The following is a 6658-nucleotide window of genomic DNA, read 5'->3' as shown; positions in this document are numbered from 1 at the left end:
CAGAGGGATGTAGGGCACTGGGTGGCTAGGTGGCTGGGCCAGCTATTACCCCGCGCCCGCTGCAGATGCCACCTAGCAATTGTTGTCATTAATGACCAAGGGTGTTAACGCGGGTAGGGGAATGTAAAGAGATAGTGAGACACGGATCCCAGGGAGAGAAGCGGTGGGAGGGAAGTATGTCTATACATATACTCTTATACAACCTCAGGTTTTCTATATAAAAGGGGTGCTGGGGCAATAACCCAAGGACCCCCCCCCACCTAACCAGTTCCCTGAAGCTGCGGGAACCCATGGAGAAGAGGTCCTTGGTGTTACACAGGAGTTGCTGCAGTTCAAAGACTGCGCTACTTTCAGTAGCAGGGAAATGATGGATTCCTATGATCCGAGAAGTCCTTTGACGAGACTTGTATTCTCAGATACAACTTCGCCAAAGGTGATTTCCTATCGCTGTCACACGAGGTCAGTGTAAACCATTCTCCTCAATGCCCCCCTGGGATTCGAACATGGGTCAAATATTCAACAAATAAGGGATACGAAAGGCTTCCATCTCGACCGTTTTCTATGTTCCATGAAATCCCATCCCACCTTCCATGACTTAATAAGTTATGGGAGAGCCGACAGCTGTCGGGCCTCAGAAACATTCCAAATTAATTCCCTGGGCGCTACAATGATGTTTTCAAACCTCCACCGTGTAGTCACATGAGATCGACGTAAACTATTCACTTTGATGCGTCTCAGGAGTCAAACTAGGGTGAAAAACTCGATCATATACGTGTACATACGGGAGAAAGAATTCTGCCCAAGGGCGGCTGGAGATCCTGACTACCTATTTTACTTTCCAAAAGAAGGAGCAGAGCAAGGAGCCAAGTGAGGAATATTCTCTCTTTGACGCTACTTCTCTCACGCGGGAAGTAATGAGCAAGTGTATATATATATATATATATATATATATATATATATATATATATATATATATATATATATATATATATATATATGATGAGCATGTGAAAGGGTTTATAAAGACCTCAGTGTGTCGGCCATATTGGGGGAAACCGTTACTCGAGTCAAACCGTGAAAGGGATGCTGGTGTTGACGTTCAGCCGACCATGTGTGGGAATGTGAAGATTCACCAGACCCCAAGCCTGACGTGACGTGGGCTCCCTCGTCAGAAGCAGCCCGGTCCCTGGGTGTCTACGTCTTACATTTGGTCTCTGGTGTGCCGCTGCTGACATAGGTTGTGTAATTGCCTGTTTGTACTGTACGGGGAGGGAGTTTTACACTCGTGGAGCCGTATCTCCTTAACTTTCTCTACAGTCATACAACTTTTTGATATTCGGTATGTTTTTCACATCTTGAAGACTCACAGATGAGAGCTGTTGCGTAGATAAATTGCTGATCTGTGGACCGTGTTTCCTCGGAGTTAATGCATGGTAGTGTGGTTGGTAGGGATCAAATTCATTGGATCAACGAATGGCAGGCTTTTGCCTGAGGTCTCGACAGACACCTGCGAAAGTCGGGTAGAGGTAGAGAGTGGGGTCATTTGGGATGCGGTAGAGAATCAATGTAGAGACCTGGCTTGTTGTGTACTTTGATATCTGAAGGAATTATATTCTTACGTACGTGGTTTCTGTTACCTGAAGTCTTGTAGGGTCTCGGCAATGTTTCAGGATTATCGTGTTTTCAGTAAGATGCTGAAGAGTGAGGTTTATGTTATGTTGTTGCATATGTAGTATAGGGTCTGTGTGTTGAAGATGAAGTGTTAAGCGAAGACATATCGATGAAGTTTACAACCTTCACCTGGGTAGGGGTAGTTGTCAACTACATTTGCTGACTGTTGCAGTTTTTGTTCCGTGTGAGATTATTTCTCATGATGATAATTTTGTTATAGTTTTATCGTTCTCGTAGTAAGTGGTGATGCTCACATGATCTTCAGGGATGTTGGAGGTAATGTTCGAATGTATCATCGCCTTCATAATACTTTCCTCGGTCTGATAAGCAAGAGACATTTGATTTTTTGTAGAAAACTCGATGAACAGTTCGGGATTGTTGGGTATGATTAGTTAGTCGAGTTTGGAGGATCACACTTGTCTCTTTATCTAAGATTTCATGTCGTATTATATATTGTGTTCTTTATATTATGTTGTTTAATTTATAGTCAGTCTGACTGAAGTCTGGACAGTTTTCCTGTACCCTTAACGTCTCGTGTATTTCAAGAATTAAGTGAATATGAATCCAGGACATTTCATTCACACTTTATCTGTTAAAGCAAAACGCGTGGTGAGAAACATTTTAAAAAGAAGCAGCTCGTGAATGCTAAATATGTATTGCCCTTCAACAAACTGTGTATAAGATATTCTCCCTACTTACAGAACATAGATAGATAGATATATAGATAGATAGATAGATAGATAGATGAATAGAGAGATGGCTAGATAGACAAATAGATAGATGAATAGATCGGCGAGTTTTTCTGGTTCCATTTCATCAGAACAAACTTCTCAGACTGAGATAACCAGTACAAACCCGGGTCATTACCCCCAGGTGCTGAGAAAGCCACAGATCAGGAAGCACCAGCGCACTTGGCGGCCAGACTTCCATCATCCATGCGAGTGGAGGTCACGGGTGAGTCCAGGAGGCACACCTGACCCACCGTAATCCACGGCGTGTACCGCTGGACCAGGCTGGTGTCATGTTTGGGTCGGTGGCATCAACAGAGCAGCAGCACCTCCTGCGGTCGGCGAGGTTAACCCCCAGCAGCTGCTACTGCTCCACCTCCACTCGTCCATACCGGTCTGCCTGGGTCTCACCCGGGCTTTCTTTTATCCTCCAGGCCTCCTCGACTATGGGGATATAAGGTTACTGTAGTTTTCACTTTTTTTTTTTTTCTTTTGGTTATTTTTCTGGGCTACCGCCATCGTAGAGAACCCGGAATTAATAACGTTCTCTTGATGTTTACATTTCAGACTAGCACCATTTATCTTGCTGCTGTACTAGAGATGGATGAAGTATCTGTAGTCTTCACCATGTTTTGCATTGCTGTAATTATAAATGGTGGTCCCCAAGCTGCCTCATAGAAAGGAGAATTAGAATTTAAGATGAATCGTTGCATTATGATGGAATTATGATGTTTACATTATCTATGAGGCACTAGTCCAAATGTTTCATTGGTTGATAGTGGCATAATACTGACTAGTGGAATATACTTATATGTCTGAGTATCAGTGAGGAAATAAGTAACGTTTTCATTGGTTGTTGGTGAGCTGGTGTCCCCAAAACCATGGCAAAAATGTTGACCTGCAGTGCGGCTTCAAGAATGTGGTAGGTGCATTTCGGAAATGTTAGCCATTGTTCTAGAACAGTTATGAATATTTGTAATATGATAGCAGAAATATCTTTTGAGTGTGTCTTTGTTTGTTATTTGTACGATAAGGGGAGGGAGTTGTACACTTGTAATGCCTCATATCTTGAACATTCTATATCAAACATATTAAATCTATGTATGTTGTCTGCATCAACCATGTCCACAGTCATATTATTCCATTCATCTACCACCGTTATCCTATAAAAGTATTTCTTTACGTATTTTTTTGAAGTTGAAGCAATAGTTTAGCAATAACCGATTGCTGCAGCGTGTTTCCTGGTTGATGATAACCATGCTGAGGACTTCTTTCACTGTGACCCATCCTCATCGTTTTACATTCACTTGGCTTGGACTTCATTGATCGTGTGTACCATCTCTAGAGTTCCAAAAGAAGGAACAGAGAAGAGGGCCAGGTGAGGATATTCCCTCAAAGGCCCAGTCCTCTGTTCTTAACGCTACCTCGCTATCGCGGGAAATAGCGAATAGTATGAAAAAAAAAAAAATATGTATATATATATATATATATATATATATATATATATATATATATATATATATATATATATATATATACACACACACACACACACACACACACACACACACACGTATTCGATGTCACACCGCAAGTGGAAAGTATCTTTAGCAAGGCTTTGTTCACTGGGAATACAGTTTCGTCAAAGAATTTCTCCTCCCAAAGTTCACCTTTCCCTGTTACTGGAAGTACCGTGCCTTTGGCTGCAGGAACCTTTGAAAAGTGAACGTGGGTAACATCATAACTCTTTAAAAAAAATTAACCTGAGGTGTTTATGAATGAAAATAAGTAGTATATATATATATATATATATATATATATATATATATATATATATATATATATATATATATATATATATAATTACCTCAAGACTTCTTTCTTCTGTTACATCAGGACCCCTTTTCCGGGGATTTCTGCTGCTCCTAGTTACGCTACACTCAGTGTCAGGGGCAGGGTGACAGGAGGGAGGGAAGAAGGGTAAGGGTAACAGGAAAGGCGTCATGGTAAAGGAGATTGAAGGGTAAGGTAATGGTGACAGTAGGGAGGGTTCGGTAACGATGACGGGAGGAGGGCATAAGAGAAAGCCAGCAAGCGTAGCATATTGTACAATGAGTTATCAATAATCATTTTCCTATTAAGCTCTTGACAAAATTACTCTCGTAAACTTAGACCCCTTTTTCTCTACATCTTTCAACTACTTCAAATGTTCAACTACGTCAAACAAAAAAAAGCAAATGTTTCTGCTCGGAGTCAGGGTTGGCAGGCAGGTCCGGTGGCGGTATATGGCAACGTAAAGTATTTGTTCTCGTTCAACACACACACACATAAACCCACTTACGCCATGCCCGGAGCCCTGGCCATGGTCATCACCATGCAATAATGAAGTGACCCTCGCTGCATGTGCTGCCCCAGCCAGTCATGCTTCTGATCCCGGAAGTTCTGGGATATATGTATCCCCGCTCACCGATTAATTCTGCTTCAGTAGCGATCATTCTTACATCAACACCGGAAGTGAGTGAGTTTAAATTGGGAAAATATACATTTTGATTTCATCAAGGATAGCACGTGAGTTATGATTGTATGTACTTATTATTAGTGTTCCTTGCAATACATTCAAGGTAAAGAATGACAAGAATGTATAGGGGTACAGTTGAACAAAATACAAAGCAGAAATATTCAATAATGACTGAAAACCTGTATTTAAAAGCCGATCACAGTTGTTAGCACCAAGGTAGAACTAAATCCAGCGGCAGTTACATTAAGATTATTAGCACGTAACATATTCCATAAAAACGATTTTAATTGTCTCTCAGAAAAAGACATCTTGACCGACTGGTAGTGAGTGAAAGATCATCCCATAAAAGTACACCAGCAACGATAATGGATCGACGGAACTAGAGTCTCTTCCTTGGTGAATGGTATTCAACAATGATGTCAAAATATAGTGTTGGATTTCCTGTAGTTGGTGTGTGGGTGCTGCAGAGCTCAGTTCCCCTTTAGTCATGGTCCTCTCTCATCCAGTGACCACCAACATTTGTGAGTGTAGCACGGCTAATGTCAGCGTAAGAGCTTCGTCCCTCACACAGGTGGGAATTAAAGATCATTTTCCCGGGTAAAACATCATCGGTAATAGATTATCATTATTCCCTAGCTTGGTGTTACTGAGCGGCCACCCTCCGGAGCTTGGGATGACGACGAACATTTTACTGGCCTGCTGCTGCCGCTGCTGCTTGCCTGTCGACTTACAAAAACATAAATGTCAACAACACAGCCACTCAAAAAAACTAGTATATTTGCAATTTAACGGAGGTGTTTCCTTAACATGCTACACCTGTTGAATACATGATAGATAATGAAGATTCTGTCAAGATTCTGTCTATTCTGTCAACCCACTTTTTTGACTGGGAAGTGAAGGAGGGGAGCGTGTGGAAAGTTCACCAACTCTGGCTGAGGTTACCTCCAAATGTTAAAGTGAAGAATGTCTTTTCCTACTCGGAATTACTTGTCAGTTTTCGGCCATAAACAGACAATGCATTCTTTTTCGACATGCATTAACTGTAATCAACAACTGCTCTATGAACACCCAGATGTATGGTATATGTATTTGAACAAGGGCATATCGGCTATAGAGTATACAATATACATGATTATGTCTGACATATTTTCATTATAAGTAAATGTATGCTTATGTATATTTACGTCTTTCAGTGATTTTACATTGATGTTTTTTTCGATTACTCCCCCAAAAACAAACATTAGTTTATAAACATGAAATTTTTTCTGCAGTAGCAAATTAATTTGTTTCGTTAAAAAACTGATTGTTGGTATAAGCTGTTTAATGTTATCAAATATCATAAAGTTCCTTTTAATAAAAATTATTTTCAATTTGTAAAATAACTTGTGCAACAACTGTACTGACTTTCACGTAAAAATAACTGAGGACAGTAATTTAACATCCAAACGACTCTAAAATAGCAAAGTTCTGTAAGATACAATTAATCTTATGTGTATACCATTCTTGTCTTTGCCTTTCGTCATTGTCATGGTGAGCTTTTCATTTTCCCCTCCAGTTGACGTACATGTTTGCTGTCATTATAACATGTGTCCGTTATATATATATATATATATATATATATATATATATATATATATATATATATATATATATATATATATATATATATATATCCCAGGACCCTTTCATAAAGGCTCCTTCGACCCAAGACTACGCCACTTCCTGTAGTCGGAAAATGAAC

Source organism: Panulirus ornatus, chromosome 8 (genome assembly GCF_036320965.1).
Source record: "Panulirus ornatus isolate Po-2019 chromosome 8, ASM3632096v1, whole genome shotgun sequence".
NCBI classification, from domain to species: domain Eukaryota; kingdom Metazoa; phylum Arthropoda; class Malacostraca; order Decapoda; family Palinuridae; genus Panulirus; species Panulirus ornatus.
This window is presented reverse-complemented; position numbering follows the sequence as displayed.